The sequence below is a fragment of the Apteryx rowi genome, unplaced genomic scaffold, assembly GCF_003343035.1.
Source record: "Apteryx rowi isolate R43461 unplaced genomic scaffold, aptRow1 scaffold_406, whole genome shotgun sequence".
In the NCBI taxonomy this organism is placed as follows: domain Eukaryota; kingdom Metazoa; phylum Chordata; class Aves; order Apterygiformes; family Apterygidae; genus Apteryx; species Apteryx rowi.
Genome location: NW_020450588.1, coordinates 622,757 through 640,057, shown reverse-complemented (window position 1 = coordinate 640,057; position 17,301 = coordinate 622,757). Strand labels below are relative to the sequence as shown.

Genomic DNA, 17,301 nt, shown 5'->3' with positions numbered 1-17,301 from the left:
TACTGCGTCTCTCGCTCCTTCCTCCCCTGCCACGCTCGGCCTCTCCCTGAGCAGAACCCGGTTGCCTCCCAAGACAGCAGCCACCTCCTCCGTGATCCAGGCTCTGTCGTCTCAGRGACGGCACAGCTGTGAACAAAGGACAAAATGCACGAGTGCTGCCTGCCTTGGCAGAAGTGCCAAGCCACTTTTTAAATGAGCCCCCCACCTTATCACAAAGTGGGCCACGAGCTTCCCAAATAGAGCTCCCGATCGCACTGGAGGTTTGCCGCATGGAAGCACTGCAGGCAGGACACCRGAGATGCAGCAGCTCTGCACCACCTACGGCACCGAACAGCAGACCCAGAATCGGCAACAAGTGAGCCAGCAAATCCAAATCCCATGGCAGAGGGGTTATCTCCAGTAGTAAAGTTTGACACTRCTTAGGATTTTATAAAAGACGAGCAGTTGCTTGAGAACAAACATTTAGCTAAAGACATATAGCTCTGATGTTATTTACCCTATAACATGCTCAGATTTCAAAATGAACTACTATTCTCTGTTGGCCGGAGCTTCACTGGTATCTCTACCAAGTTTAAAATAGCCTGGAGTCCTGTGACGAAATCTGTATTCTCCAAAAAGCAGCCCATTACCAGAGTTAAGTACAACAAAAGAGTATTTATAGTAATGGAAATAGTAATTCCATAGTAATGGAAAATTAATTTATCAAAGTTATCCCCTCGTAACATCAATACATCTGAATCAACAAATTCAAATGCTTTGAGACKTCAAGTTAATATTTGAAAAATCTGAACACTATCAGATTAAATTCAACTCATACTCCATGCAAACACCCCTTTAGCACTTGTCCCTATCTACTCACTCAGGAACTGCATCTGAACTGGACCCCCGTTAGGTGTCCTGCAACTGGGCTACTGCAAGTGAGCAAGTTTAGCCATGAAACAGCTACGAACACGATATAAATCAACAGGTAAATTTACTTCATCCCTGCCTTTTAAAGGGAAAGAATATCTAAAATTTAAGGAAAATTGCAGRAGTGAGGGCTTTATGGTTTCACATCTCCTCAAGTGTCTAACTAGTTACTACAGTTAAAAGACAAACGATTGCTGATACCTGATCATTTTTCCAGACGCACTGAAAGCCCATGTCCTCTCGCCTTCCTGCACATATGCCTCCTCTTCAAGTGAGATAAATCAAGCTGCTCTCTGAAGTTGCACCACGAGTAACGTTTAAGACAGTCCAGCACTGACGACTTCTCTCTAGAAAGAGCAGTAATGAGAAAACTCAGAATCCCATTAAACAAAAATAGAGTTGAATAAATGTCCTTGAGATCCATTTGAAACATAACAGCAGGAGAATCTAATGCCAGAAGGACCATTTCAGATGGGAACCATACAGACAAATGACTCTCAAAGCATCCCATCAGCACATCCCAGTGTTACACACACATTTAAATGCAATGGAAAACGTGCACTTTTGAAAAGAAATATGGAAGCTGGGAGTAGAAAAAGACCTCTTGGCTCATTTAGCACATCCTTTCTTAGCACAGGCATATAAACTCTACAATCCTTTTACTGGTATTTTCTTTTTTAATCAAAAGTAAGCAAGTAGCTCCAATAAAAGGGCTTATAGCTTTCCATATTTTAAAAATACACCATCCTGGATTAGATTTTAGAAAAAATATTTTTCAAGATAATCTATAAATGAACTTTTTCACTTAGTTTTATTCCTACACTTCACATTATTTCTTTTTATTTTAAGTATTAGGAAAAGTATATAAGGCATTACAGTCTTCCAACACACACACAGTTCACAATACCATTAATCCTCTTGCTGTCACACCTACAAGCATAGAGACAACAAGGGTTATTTGAGCCTTTCAATCCTGAGCCTCCTGCATCTTCTTCCCACACCACAGAATCCAAAAGGCTGCAAGACTTATCCCAATTATTTATAAAACTAAACAGAACATTTTCACAACACCTTGAAATTACACRAATGACCGATGCTCCCCTGCAACGCAAAGACTGAACTAGCTGGTCTTCAAGAGGTAAGAGCTCTATCTGCAAACATCATTTTCCTTACATCCATGGATCATCACAGACAACACAACTACTGCAGCACTGAAAAAGGGACTCAGTAATGCCAAAACAACTGCCTTCCCAGAATTAAGAGGCTTTAGAAAACAAGAGGTAGATGGCTATCGCCTTGCAAAAACATAGGCACCATCTGCTTCGTTTTATGCACCACACACAACTCGGCCGATACCAAGACCGCTCCCAAAGTCCGTCAAGCACAGCATGTTCCTAATCTTTTGCAGAAGTAGGAGTAAGCATCATGTATTCCCCTCCCATGCCAAAACTGCATATTTGGATTTAACTCCAGATGAACTTCCAGTATTATTTCAGAAGYTCTGTAGGAAACATGATAATTGGAGATTTATAACAACAGCTTGTATTTGAGAAAAAACAGTTAAAAGTTTTGGAAACTGAATAATTTCTGTGGAATATGCCTTAAAAAAAAAAAAAAAAACAACTACCAATTGGCATGTAACACAAGTCCTGCAGCATAAATTCCCAGCTGATCCCTCAACTCAGCAAGCATTTGCTGATCTTTCACCGACAACAACGCGAGTTTTGTTGCCCCTTGCATGAGCAAGTCCCCGAATCAGACGCCGGCCAGCAAAGCTCTGCTGTACAGAACAGCTGCCCGTGAGCGTGAGCTTTACTCCGGCGGAGTCCAGGGCACACGCGGTCACGTCACGGAGGTGGCCGCCAGCGCGCTGGCCAGGTGCTCGAGTCCCGAGCACGGCACAGGGAAAGGGCACAAACCAAACGAGTGAGACGCAGCATCCAAATTCAAAGCGCTAACCCTTAACCGCTCCAAGGCGCGTGAGTGTATATGTGCCCTGTTACAGACCACGTCAAACACCTAGCAAAAAAACAAGAAATAGGTTATATAAGTATATAATTTATTTCACTAATTGCCACGTTGAGTGCATACCGCAGCTGCTGAGAACAACGTTCATTAAGCAGTTAAAGTCAGGGCCGTGGAAGGCTGCTTTAACGAYTTCTGAACTGGAAAATGAGAAGGCCAGAGCAAATCTGCATGGAGAGCATCATGTCTCAACAGGCTTATGGGATGAATTTCAGGGTTCATACCTATGTTATGTTCACAAATGTAAACGTTTGTTGTTATTCACAAGGTATTTCTTTGGTGGTTCTGTTTTTAAGTCAATAAACAAACAAAAAATCCAGAAAACCAGTGATTATGATTTTTATGTCTGTTTTAAGACAAGAATGATGTGCAAATTAATATATTATAGATATATATTTATATACACACACACTCCCAAGGTTTATTTTCTTTGACCAAAAAAAAGTAAGTACTCTATAAGATACTACAGACAAAACAACACAGACTTGAGAGACTCAAAAAAGCCATTAGAAAGGAGAGACCATCGTTGATCTCACTGTAGTTTTAAACACACATAATTCACATACACAGAAAACAGCAGACTAAATGGAAGAGATGCTCTTAAAAACCATCAGGCTGTAGATGCCCGAAGCTGGCAGCCTGCCACTGAAATAAATTATTGAATTTCAAATGAAAAATACAGCCTTCTAGGACAGAGTTTAAAACACCTTTTCCTAACCCRTAAGCAAGACAAGACTTGCCGGTAGCCTAGATGAGAAGAGCCTTCTGGGGCCGAAGCACTTTTACCAGCAGATCAGTTTAGACGCTTCCATTTACCGTGGTCTTTTATAGCCTTCTATCGGCTTTTAATATTTTGCCTCCCAGGTTCAACCTGAAAGATTTTACGCATATATAAGCCAGTATATAAACTGCACTCTGCCTCATGGATCTAAACTCTTAAAAAGGCATAAATCCACTTACCCCCTTGATAAAAATTGTTAGTGTGGATAGAACAAATACAAAAACCAAAAGTGCGTAATACAAAAAAATCATACAAATTGGTAACAGAGTCACAAAACTATTGCTGACTGGATTTTTCCCCTCYTTAAAAAAAAATAATAATAATAATTAATTAAAAAAAAAAAACACAGTTAGTTATCCTAGACCCAAGGAATCCCTTCAGCCTAGTGTTCCTCCTCCTAACCAAATACCAGCAGAATCCGGAGCGTTTGCATTCGAACGCTATCCCCCGCAGATGCATTTTGTTTAAAAGAACTGAACAAACAGAACATTATTTGCTTCGAAATTCCYCCGCTCGTGGTGAAAGCCCGGCTGTGCTGGAATCAATGGGACCGTTGGCATTGTTCGYGGCCGAGCTCCGATTCGTTTCCTGCGTCCGACTGCCGATCTTAAGGATGCTGCTAAACCCCGCAACGTGGCTCCGCGTGCACGTGATCACGTCTAGCTCAAAGCATTTTGTGCAAAATACCTACTCACGGGGAAGGCCGCACAAACAGCACGACACCGGCGGCTGCAGTTGATTTCTTCGGAGAGGGAACTTTGTCCCCAGGCCGGCGGCTCTGCCCRGCCTAACGCAGCCTTCTCGTGCGGTACCCAGGTGGCGAAGCCTCCTGTCCCAACTCAGCAGGGTGGGAGGGGTTGTTATTTCAATTGTGGGCTGATAACAGCTTATCAGCAAGTTTTCAAAGGTTGGCCTCAACATATTTGCCTAGCCAAAGCACAAAGGAAGCACAGGGAAGTTTTCCAGCTGGCTTCTCCCTCCTGCTAGGCTGGGGCCCTGCAGGAACAAGCCTCATGCTCCAACACCTGCAGCGCCACAAAGGTTAAACCAAAACTCTGGTAAAAAGAAGCCATAGCTGAAAAGGGCTTCAGAAGCCACAAAAATGCTTTCTTTCACAGGAGATTGCTTTGCCAGCTGCATTCCCACCCTCTGCCGCACACAAGGTGGGAAGACTAACCCAACTCCTTAAGGCTGATTCCTAAATACAAGGCAATTTTATTACTGTTGCCAAATTTATCACTTTGGCACCAGAGCTCCATGACAGCTGACTACAAAACCAAAACAGCATGAAACCCCTCAATTTAAGGCCTGCTATGATTTCCACTTAAATTCCTGTGGGTTTTTCTATTGACTTTGTCCAGTTTTGTGTGGATTTTAGGGTGGTTTCAACATATCGGCTAACGCACTAAATACCTTACACTATATAGACCATATCACAAAATCTTAGCCAAACTATTCCTTCTACCTTAGAGGGGCAGTATCATTTCTCAAATTTAACCAGTTTTTGGTTTTGTTGGGGGTGCCTTTGATTTCTATCCCAAACAAACTCCGGAACTGCAAAAGGCTGATGCAACTGTAAAACAGGGGAAACACAAAACACCCTGAGTTACCGGCTCATTACTAATTCATCCTGGCTGAAGCTGCATACCAGCAGCTGCTGCCTCTCTCAATTAACAGCAAATATTGAACAGTATCGTCGTTTAATGGTGTTTACTGCCTGCTGCCCTGTCCGCTGTCACATTCTCCAAGTGTTCTGGCTCAATTTAAGTATCAACATTAATAAACAAAGCCTAGCTTAACCCCTGATGCATCAGCAGGGTCCACAGCAGAGAAGGTGGTTTACTCACTCAGATACGTTCACTGCAGGCTTGGAGAAAGCTAAAACCCGAAGACGTAAGGCGCCATCCAAACGGTACTTGTAATTCCAGGCCTACGCGGTGCTGGCTTACGCAGAGATCAGGAGCATCTCCAAGAGAGTAGCTCCCTTCATAAACAAACGCCAAAAAAGTGAAACAAAAGAAAAGCAGGAGGAGATGGCATATTCAGCCCCTGAAGATTTTTCAAATCAAGGTCAGAGCGGGCTGGGATTTCTGACAACCCCTTCTCTGCACACGGGAGACGAATGAGCCCACGTGTGCACTTTGCCTTAGCGAGCCCACAGCCACGATGCCTTTGAACAGGCTGGCTTGAAAGCAAATTATGATACAACCAACGCAGTCAGAGGGAGCAACTGGAAACAACGCAGTTCTCCCACTATGCTTCGGCAGGAACTTCAGCGGCCTCCTCGTTTTGCGGTGTCAAGTTTGCTGGAAGCCACTAATGTAAAAATGGCTGTACATATTTTATAATTCATTTACAAGATGTGTTCCCAGCAAATCAGCAGGCAGCAGCATCTCAGAGGCTTTCCTATGAGCTTGCTGCCAACTGGTCCAAAGCCAATGCGTAGATACAGGCGACCTCAGGAACTGAGGGGACGCTGAGCCAGCTAAATTGGACTGCAAGGTGCCCACTGGCAGTCGAGCTACGATGTGAAAAGATCAAGCAGCTGCTGTATGGCATTCACTACGCTAAAAGCTAGAATAACTCAAACTGATATTGAAATTGGAAAAATTCATTTATTTCTGGGGTATCGGACCTTTGTACTAGCCCTTCTACACAGGTGGCTGTGTTATAAGCATGGGAGCTCCAAGCAGCGATGCTCTGCTCTGCGGGACATGTCAAATGTAGAAGAGAGATGGCTTTGCAAACTGAGCAGATAGAAGCAAGCTTGGGATCTGCTCAGGGCTTTGCTGAACCTCTGTGAGCATACTCATCTTGACACAGCTCATTCGGCTACAGGTCCTCTCGTCTTCTCAGGTCCCTTATGTCTGCATGCTATGCAACTCTAACATCCACTCCGGTTGATTAGGAGGACTCATCTCTTCTAAGTTCCTCCAGCACCTTTGTACCCATAGTATCTGAGTTCTTCAGATATATTAAATGATATGACTAATACCTGCCATCTGTTCATTATTACCTTCTCTCTCTCTTCTCTCCTGAAGAACAGTCATCAGTGAAGTGCTTGTTCTACTCAATCTATTTTAGGAGCGTGGGTTTTCAAGCATCCATGCAGCACTGTTTTGAGCTAAAAAAAGGTAAATCAAAGAAGTAGACCATGCTTTTGCATGGAAGACTGAGCATTTGCAACATGCCTCAGTTCCTGTAAAAGTCCCTGACTAGGCTCAAGGACAACTCTCTCTTCTGCAGAAGTTAGCAGGGTGCCTGAGAAACAGAACCATTGCCCAGTTCTCACTCCAAGCTGCAGACCACAGAGCAGCCGGCAGACCAGACACAAGCCTCTGAAGGTACCTAAATGCTCCCTGCAGAACCAAGCCAGTCAACATAGCTTACAGTGCCAGTAAGTACCAACCCAGAATGCTGCAGGCTATCTCATTTGAGGAATAAGAAGTTCCTACCCAATTACACCACCTTGTTACAGACTGCTCAAAGCAGAGAAAGGTACAAATAACTGAGGCCAGATCTATGCCCATCGGGTTGGGGTGAAATCTTCCCTTCCAACTCGCAGGGAGTATTACTTATCATGACAACTTCTCCCCATAAGCTGTGGTTAAGGGAAAAACAAGCTGGACACACAAAGAACAGATGGGCTGGAGAGGAGAGGAGCCAACAGAGGATAGTTTCACTGCATTCTTTGCAGGAGCTGTGTCAAAGTGCAAAGACACAACTTCACGCTGTAGGAGGCGGAAAGACTCAAGATAGAGCAGCGAGGAGTCTCTGGCCCCACAAACGTTTAATTTGTGCAAAACAGGAGATTCGTAGTAAGCATAGTTCTTGCATTGTTGAACTGCATATTGCTGCCTTGATTTCTAGATGACACAAAGTGAAAACATAAGTATAAAAATAAAAAAGGAGCAGTGAGACTCTTTAAACCCAGCGCTGCAGATACAGTATGCACAAACCAGCAAAAACCTACTCGACTCTCTTCCCTTCACTACTACACAACGCAGCAGCACAAGCGCTAGCAAAATACATAAACGGAGCTCTAAAGAAGTTGCCTCAATTTCACAACTTGGACAGTCCAAAAAGACACTGGGAATAACATCACCAGAGAACAACAGTTATTGAACCGCACCTTGGAGAACAGCGAGTGCTGCAAATCTCTTAAGGGCAGCATGTTGCCAGCTAAGAAAACAGTGAAACTGTAGAACCAGAGAACGAAGATACATGTGGCAATACAAAGAAAACGAAACCACAGAGCCCTGGGAACAGAAAAGGGACTCACCTGGAACTCTTGCAACACTTCCCATAAAAGAGCGACTCTTGTTTTCTCTGTGCCATTTCCCTTGCAAATAAAAGGATCGTCCCTTCCCTACCATTTCCTTGAATTACTCCCATCCCACTCTAAACAGCAGGCTCAGATTGGTTAAATAATTTTGTGGGGGGAAAAAGTTGCCAATTAACTTTTTCTTACTCTCTAAAATGCAAGCTTTTCTTAAGAATAAACAAACAAACACTCGCCCCCTACCCCCAATGCATTCCATGACCTTTTTGGAGATCTCCACTTCCATTTTTCTTCTCCCTCCTGCTCTTCATCTCCCCTGAACCATTATCTGCTTCTTTCCCCTCTGCCTTCAGAGGGGAGCCCACTTTCCTTCCCTATTTATATCTTTGCCATCTCTCCAACTTAATTCTCATTTTCCTGCTTCTGAGTCCACTTGCCTAAATTCATACAACTTTCTTCTGCCACCTCCACAAGCATATCTAGGCAGCCTCCTTGTCTCCAACCCTAAAGAGAAATCCTGACTTCATTGAAATCAATGGCAAAGTTCCAAATGACTTCAATTAGACCCAGATTTCACCCCAGCAGCATAACTTTATTTTATTAGAATTATTTGTTAGCCCAGGCCAGCTATCTCCAAGTACTGACTGGACAAGCATGTATCAAAATAAGAGCAGGAAAGGCTTTGGCTTAGCTTTTCTTACTCTCAATCTGAGAGCCTCATGAAGCTGAACATGTTGGCAAGCTGGAAATTAAAAAACTACAAATGCTACTGAGCCTATTGAAATCTGTCCAGCCTCTGGAGATCTTCCACACAACAAATTCATCAATGARTACAAGGTTTCCCTTTTACGAAGTATGAGCAGGTTTTAAAACACACACAGTAGTAGTCTCTTATTCTGCACCATCCTCATGGTCAGGAGTATATCTTAGAAAGTGCTCATGAGTTTAAGAAGCAGGTCTGACAAGTAGTTTTCTTCTCTCCCGGGTTGTGAAAAAACAAAGAATAATCCGTYAGAAGCTATGATCTTTCAGCAGTTTAGATGAGGCACGTGCTGTTTGCAGTGTTGTGCAAACACCTAATGCAAAGTACAAAGAGCCCAAAAGACACAGCCAAGTTCCTGCATAACTCTAGCATCCTCGTCTAACCACAGTGCAGAAGAGGAGGAATGGACAACAGGTTGTGGGGACTCCATCAACTAAAACACCCTTAAGAAGCAACATTATCCCCTTTCCTTTGAGTACGTCTGCATGGATCCTCACTGCAAGACTGACTGACGAGCAATACTGCTCCTCACAGCAGTGAGCAGCAGAATCGGTGCTCCTCTGAGCACAGCTCCCCAGTCCAGACTCAGTGCTCAACACAGGTTAGGGACACGCGACCACAAAGACACCGTGCACATTTCCAATGACAAAGCACTCTTCACAGTGGACATCACTGCCACCCAGGTATGGGATGGAAGAGATAGAGCAGCCGGCTCGTGACACAGCAAGATGCACAGTTACAAACTGGGACGTTCTTTAAAGTGATTGCTGACCTTAAGACTGTCTAGAATAGCTCGAGTTACTTGTTTTCTTGCTACATGAGTTTCATCTCCTTCCACTTAGTAGACTGCAGTCAATGCCATAGTTAGGCAAGTCCCAGTTTATTAATTATATTAATCTTTAAGTTTAGAAGAAGAAAACAATTTCACCTGCTTAAAAAGCAAAAGATATTTTGCAGGTATTTACAGCACATTCTCCAGGCGCATCTATCAGGAACCAATACTACTCCACTTCCAGCGTGGTGGGGTGATAGCACACTTTCACCAGCTGTCTGGAAAATCTTTGTTACAGAGACTCCCTCAAAACTGAATTCCTGCTGGTTTAARACATTCTTGAGGTATATTCCAAACTAATTATTTTTCTTATTTGACTTTAAAAGGAGGGGGAGGTTCTGGTCTCCTTCCCATTTTAGGGACACTCAAGGATATAAAGGGTTTTTTCCACATTACTGCTGCTTACTGCTCAACTTTGTTCCCACACCAAACACACAAGATGCTTCAAATTTGCCAACAAGGAGCCAAAAGTTCACTTACAAACACCGATTCCTGTTTGTTAGGATGGATCTTAAATTTAGCAGCATACTTGCTGTACAAGTTTACATTGTATTTCAAAGATTAAAGATTGTGAGCCTGTTCAAACTGAAACCTGAACATGCACAGCCTTTATCTGGACATATACTAGCATGCTGGACAAGCAGTGGGAATTTAAGCAAAGCCCTGTTTTAAATTTTCTGTTTTTCCCTAGCCTGCTCTTTCATAATCTGTTGGGTAAAGCTGAATGCTTTATTACACAGATGGATCTTAAACCAAAGTTCTAGATGTATCTAGAACAATTTTATTCCAGACCAAAGCGTACTTGCAGGAAAAAAAGCACCAAAACCAAATAAACCAGTTAACAGGCCTAAATGCAAATCAAAGCACCTTCAGCATGACCACTATTTGAAACTCAGCTCTATTTTCTCCCAAGGAAAGCTCATACCGAAATGTATAACACAGCCCGATTTGCTGACTGTCCCTAGCTGAGCTGACAGACACTACGAAGACCAAGAAGGTGGTAAAAAAAAACATCCAGAAAGGCGGCAACTCAGTATGTCTTTTGAAGGCTTCACTGAGGTTCATGCAGGAGATTTCTGTCTGGAATAGAAATATGAAACAACCCTTGAGAAACCGTCCTTTTCATCTGCCGAAGAACTGCTAGCCATTACACAGGAAGATCACAAGCTGCATTTGTAACCTGGTAAACTTTAAGACTGAAAAGGAGGACAGCAAGAGCAGAAGGCCTTTGATATCAACATTTTTGCTATCTCAGCTTCAGTATGTAGTCTCCTGCTTCAGGCAATCACCTTGATCTCACATGGTTCCCAGATAGACTGAATTCCAGCTCAGAGGTTGAATGAAGCTCAGAAAAAATTCTCTCTCGTAAAAAACATCTTTGAAACATGAAGCAATCAGAAAGATGTGACTTTTTTCCCCTCCTGCCAAGTGCCCAAGGTAAAAAAGGCAATCAAGATATAGGCACAGAATAAGGCTTGGAGTATAGATGGTAGGTGCCCAATACAGATAGGATTTTTTAATAGGTTGTTTTTTGTGAATATAATCATCTAAGACGATGTGAAGGACAATTAGAGGAGCCAGCTGAGAAGAGGAGAACACTTACCACTCAGGTTTGTTCCCCCCTTGGGGTATGCCTTTGATCGACCTGTTGCTTACACAGGGGAAGATACAAATTCTTCCTTCCCATGTACATCACTGGGAGGCATCACAGAAATAACCTTGTTGCTTTGGATAGTTCAAAAGGCAATGTGTTGGACATGTAATGAATCTCAGCTGCAGAGGAGCACATGTATTTTACTTTGAGAACTACAAAAAACTAATCCTGTTGCTGAAAAACATTCACCAGGGAGTGCAGGAGAGTTATATGCCCACCCAAGTGCGAGAGCAGCTTCCTTAGGCTCCAGACATACCATAAATTCAGCCTGAGGAAACACACGCAGTGGAAGTCCCTTCCCTACGCCTTGGTGTAATTTCTCCTGCAAGCCTGAACACACCTGTGAGTCTTTTTGTTTCGGTAAGCGTGTCACACAGAAGATCCCTCATATATGCTAAGGTAGGACAGCACTGACAATAAATGAGTTGCCCAGGACTATTACATTCAAAATCCATTTGTCAAAGGGAATCACTGGGACATGGAACGAGGCAGGGTGGCTTTTGAAGACGGCTCCTGCTTCCTGGACCCTTTTTGTGTGGATCCTGACACATCAACAGTTGGTCGGGGTAAGAGACAAGTGTCAGCCATGAAGTCATGCCAGAATTTGAAATAGTCATTTTTCAAATTCGTAGCTTCAAATATCAACCAGATTGCTGACGGGAGACTAAAGATACACCACTATCAATAGCGGTTCCTGCAGATAAATCCTCAAACGTGATGCTGAGTTCCTTGCAAAGCAAAATACCCATTCCTGTAGAGAAGAGACCCATTTCTTCTAACAGGCAGCCGGCTGACTGTTAACTTCTTGGACTTGAAGGCTAACAGCCAGGAAGCACAATGGTCGCAGAGCACACAACCTTCTCATGCACAGCCTCACACTGGACTGTTTTGACTAACACCTGACCTTCTATAATACATCGTTTCATTCCTTCTGGGCATCACTCTCACTTCAAAAAGAGCCTAGAAACTCTGTTTTTGAAAACCTCCCAGGAAATCCCCACAGGGTGTTGCAGAGAGAAGGTTACGGATACCTTGCACACAAACCAGCCCACCTCCTAAGCTCCTGCTCCTTGAGCGTGCTGCTCACAAATGTTACTTCTACTGCGGTATCATAGTCAGATATCCCAAGACATGGCAGGAGAAGAACAAGAAGCTGCTTTGCTCATTTCCTATTTTAACTCCAAACTTTTTTTTTTTTTTTAGCACGAGGAAAAGATTGAAACTCATTCCTAAACCACTTGCACGCTTTGGCAACATTAGTCTATTTTCTATTTCCACCAGTAACTACTACTTACACTTCTCCAATCCTGAGTTCTGGTACRTTTGTGCAAGAGTGAGAGCTGACACTTCCCTCGCCCTTTTTCCCCCTCTTGTCGAAACCTTACTACCACTGCTCTAATAGTTCTTGACTTAATTGGGACAAGGAAAATTATTCTGGGCTCCTCTCTCCTAGCAGTGAGGGTATTCTGTAATAACCATCCAGAGCACTGAGAAGTCATACTGAAGCCCCAGGCAATCATTTTAATACTCCCTTAAATTCATGTTTTTAAAAAATTGACCATTTTTACTGGAAGCATCTATAGCAATTGCATTTACTGCTACAGATAGGTACTTCCTTTTTGCATACAAATACTTCAGTGTTAAAAAAAAAAAAAATCTGTTCATTGCTATACATGACATACAAACTTTATTTAACAATATTCTTTCCAAGAAGTTCTAAGAAGTTAAATTTCTATCCAACACTAAAGTGTAGTTATTTCTTAGGCAAGATATTAATTTCAGCTATTTAAGGAATATGCTGAAGCATTTATAATACCTTAGAACAGAAATCTTAGTAAATATTGCATGCTTATAAAATGCAGAATACTATCCACCAGTTTAGGCGTGGAACTAAAAGGCCTGACTTTCAAATCATGAATACACTGCCACTCTCCCCCATTTGTTTTAATCTAGGCTAGAACATCCAACCAAAAACGCAAGGGATGTTTAACTGGCAGAGTATACTCACCAAGATGCAAGCGGGCCAGGACACAACCAACAGCCCTGCTCTTCTCAAACGTGGACCTTCTCTTTGCACCATCCAGTGCCCAACACCATTGCACCCACACATTTTTATTTTTTTAGAGGGATGCAAAGTGATTCCCTGCAATCCCCTTTTTCATAACAGAGACTATGAATTTTGTTCAACTCGTCTATAACAGCAGCAGTTTTCCAGCTACAGAATGGGTACCACTGAAGATACGAGCTCTTTTCGGAGTAAAAACAAAATGAAAGCCCGTAATAGCATACGTTCTTACTCCATTATGGTGCTTTGTCATTTCTAGCGCTGAAGCAACACACTTAAGCTTTCTTTTCTATACTGTGAGAAAGCAAATCACTCGCATTTTTCAGATGGCACTACCCATAAACTGCCAATCATTAACTGCAAGCAGCAGCATGCTAGATAAACATATTATTACTTTCTAGAAGAAAAGTGCATCCAGAAAAGCCTTTTCTTCGAGTCACATCAGCTAAGTTTTGTAAGCATAACCCTTCTGACAGGCAAAACCAGGGCTGGTTTCAATTTCCTAGAGTCCATATGTGGGACAAACAGCCATGATTCGAGCTCACCACTAAGTTACACTGTTCAGATTCTCAGTGTGCAATGCTTCCCCCTTCACAGGCAAGGAATTAAGCACCAGCTCATTTTGTTGTCCGCATCGTGCCCAACCTGATGCTGGAAATAAAGAGAGCTAACTGAAGGCTGATACCAATAAATGGTAGAGCAAGTAAAGATATCAGTATAACCACGCTTTTGGATACGGGAGCAAGCACAAGTCCAGGAAATAGGCAGTAGAGAAGCAAGAATGCACCAAAGCCTAAGTAGGTTAGGAGTTGTGTTAGACCTGGAATTAAATGGACTGAGAACAAATACCCTCTGCTACTGCTACAATATTTTGTCAAGCAAACAGTCTTAAGCCATCCCTTTCTTCACCGTCATCTAAGGAGTAAACACAATCAACCTAAAACCGTACAGCTCAGTTCTTCAAACCCAGCAGAAAAGCTACAAAGTCGCAGCACACTCGCAATTAGTTTTTGCATGGGGAACAACAAACGCTCGGGTTTCACTTCATGAGTTACAGCTAAAGTGGACAGTGCAAATGCACAATCCATTTGATTTATCTGCATGTCCCCTAATTCCCCCCCCCCCCCAAAATTAGCACAGGGACAGAAGAGCACTTCAGGCAGCTGCCAGCCGCAGGATTAAAGTTTGCAGGCAGATGAATGAACGGGATAGTACCCGGCACCACAAGCTGTCAAACTCACCTTCTCGTCTTCAGCGCAACCCTGGCAGAACGAATTCATAGCCCTTCCTGTGATGAAGACGACAAGGCCAGCGCAGCTTAAACACAGACGACTTGCAGCTAAAGCTCTGCCCCGTTTTCCTTGCCATTATCAACTATATAATAAAAAACATTGGCACATCCACTGGATCAGCAGGCAATTTTTCTTCCTCTGACACTCRGCAGTATTATGTCTAGCAGTGTTTATGGAAGACCTCATTCCTCTCCGTTTTCATGGAGAATTACGATCCTCTCTCCAAGAGGTACACAGCAATACTCGCAAAGGCATACACAGTGTTAAAATCTCAAAATCCTCTAGTTTACTGCAAACCCTTTTTTTGATCTATGGACGTATATCACTGACAAGGTTACGTCCAAGACCCCAGCACTCTCGATTCTAGCTAACCCTGCTCAGATTCAGTACAGCCAATTTACTGGAGGTAAAAGTATATTATAGGTGAAGGGCAGTAAAAAGCCTGCCATAAGATGTACTGCAATCACTCAGAGCCGCTACTCAAAGCCTCTGTGACAGAGAGCGTTTCAAAGATCAGAACAAAAATCCAAAACCAAGTAATACATGGTGGTAGATGGAATAGCAGCTGAGATTGCCTGCATTTTCCTTCAGAGGCTGTGACTTTAACTGGAGCGATAAAGTAGCATATTAATATCAATTTTAAAAAGACCATTACCTACTTCATTTATTTTGAAAAGGTCTTTCGCCGCCCTCATCTTCACTGACAGCACACGCCAGAGAAAGGTCAATATAGCTTAATTTTTTCCTACACTGGACAAAAAGGCATGAAGAACAACCAGAAAATTTAGCTTATTCCCCTTTCACTGCAGCTTAAGAACGAACGGAAGRTGGATAAACTGACTCTATTTATTAGCATCAAATGTGACTTCAGCATAACCTGGCTGCTTTCATCAAAGCTGTTTAAATTAAAAGATTAAATCAGAGCTCCACTTTGACCAAGATTAAACAGATACATCAACTCACAGACAGGGTTTAGATTGCAAGGAAGAATAAATTGTGGTAACATGAGTCTGGACAGAAGAGYTGAGCACCTTGCAAAACATAGCTGTTTCAAAATAACTAATAGTGCAACACTTAGGCACTGCAGAACGGAGACCAAGTCAGGTGCTAAATAAACAAAAGCACCAGTTTATTGTGGGCCGTAGCAGTCCTATTAAACTTACCCTTTACTTGGGCATGCTGAGCAAGCATGCAAGTGTAATGGAAAGGTAATTCTATTTCAAGATGGCCAGTGCAGTGTGCTTGAGAAACAATATCATCTTATTTGATAAGATATCACGCAGGCCCTTAAATAACGCTAGCTGGAAAATATACAATGAGTTGAATGCTGTACCTCTTTCATTCTCATGTACCTAACCCTAACACATGATTATGTAACCAACTTTTTTAAAATTTATCCACGTAATGTAAAAATATTTAAGATTTAGGAAAAACATACCATAAGAATAAAATTGTTACACTCAGGAAGTTGGAAACAACAAAAGTATCTGAAGTGATACCTCCTTTTTCCCCTCCCATGTGTTAAAAGGTTTTTACAGTTTATTGCCTTAACTAAACGACAGCTTAACACACTCTGCTTACCAAAACTGTTCTTCTTAATAGCAGATCTTAATAACAGAAAGGCATGCTGCAGCCTTTAGTCCCAACACTCATTCTCTGCCTAAACAGGCCTGCAGACCCCTCTTGGCACAGTGAGGAACCGGATCAGGGATTCCCAAAGGTTTGCTCACGGAAAGCCATTTAAAGCGAAGCGGTTGCACAAAACGTTTAAGGACAGCACGCCTTAGACTGACACTGATAGGACGGCTTCCTTTGACATCGAATGAATCCTATTAGTCCCCAGCGATAATATTTCACTGGTCAAAGCAAAACAAATCATTTCCAACACAGCAAATGAAATATCCAAAATAAGTTTATGTGTATATCTACCAAGCAAGCTGTAAAATTCACAGCAGTAACTTGGACAAAAGCTATAAACTCAATGTGGGGATGAGTCTGACTGACTTTCTAGGAAACCTGCTGTTATGTCCTAGGCTGCTTCCACTACTTGTGCCACAGCTGAATTGCTGCCATGGCACTTTCAGTTTACAACATGAAATTCTTCAGATCTCAGCATCACGTGGCAGCTGCTTTGCCTTGAAAATGGTAAGTTGGGGGGGGGGGGGCAGAGATACCTCCTTAATTAGCTGGACTTCTTTAAGCATCTCTGGAGAYGGTAGGAAGAGATTCCCTTGGCAGAAGGGGATAACCAATGCCCTGGAGAAAATACCAGTAACAGCAAAGGAACATCCAATATTTGAATATTTGAAGAAATATTTGAAGTGCCTGGTCCCTCTGCATGAGCTGCAAATCTCTTCAACGAGACAGCAGCATATCATTACTCAGCCACCCTTGGGCTACAACAGCTGCCTGAGGAGCACAGCTCAGATCTCCAGACCTAAAACCCTACACGCAGGAGCCAGCTGCCCCTAACAGCAGCAAGGCAGCCCTGAGCTCTGACCACCCCCCGCTCCAGTAACAGCTCAAAGCACAGTGGGCTCTGGTGTTTCCACAGGAGACCAGAGCAGCATGTCCACTGGTGTCCTGTCCTGCAGAAGGGATGTGACCAGAGCACAGACCAGATCTGGCTTGCAGGCCATCTGGCAAACCACGACGCTGTCCCTGATCATGACAAGAACCAGTACTAACTGTTTTGCTG

At 42.9% G+C, this 17,301-nt stretch overlaps 1 protein-coding gene across 2 annotated transcripts in view; it reads right to left on the bottom strand.

Annotated features, from left to right (window-relative positions):
• Window positions 1-17,301, bottom strand: part of MAP3K13 (mitogen-activated protein kinase kinase kinase 13) — an 80,836-nt gene that overhangs the window by 51,203 nt on the left and 12,332 nt on the right. Inside the window, exon 3 of one of the 2 annotated variants that reach the window (XM_026075545.1) lies at window positions 1,111-1,256. The exons of the other annotated variant lie outside the window; for it this stretch is intronic. The gene's annotated coding sequence lies outside the window, so the exon portion shown is untranslated. The remainder of the gene's footprint in view (window positions 1-1,110; window positions 1,257-17,301) is intronic. 2 annotated transcript variants of the gene reach the window in all.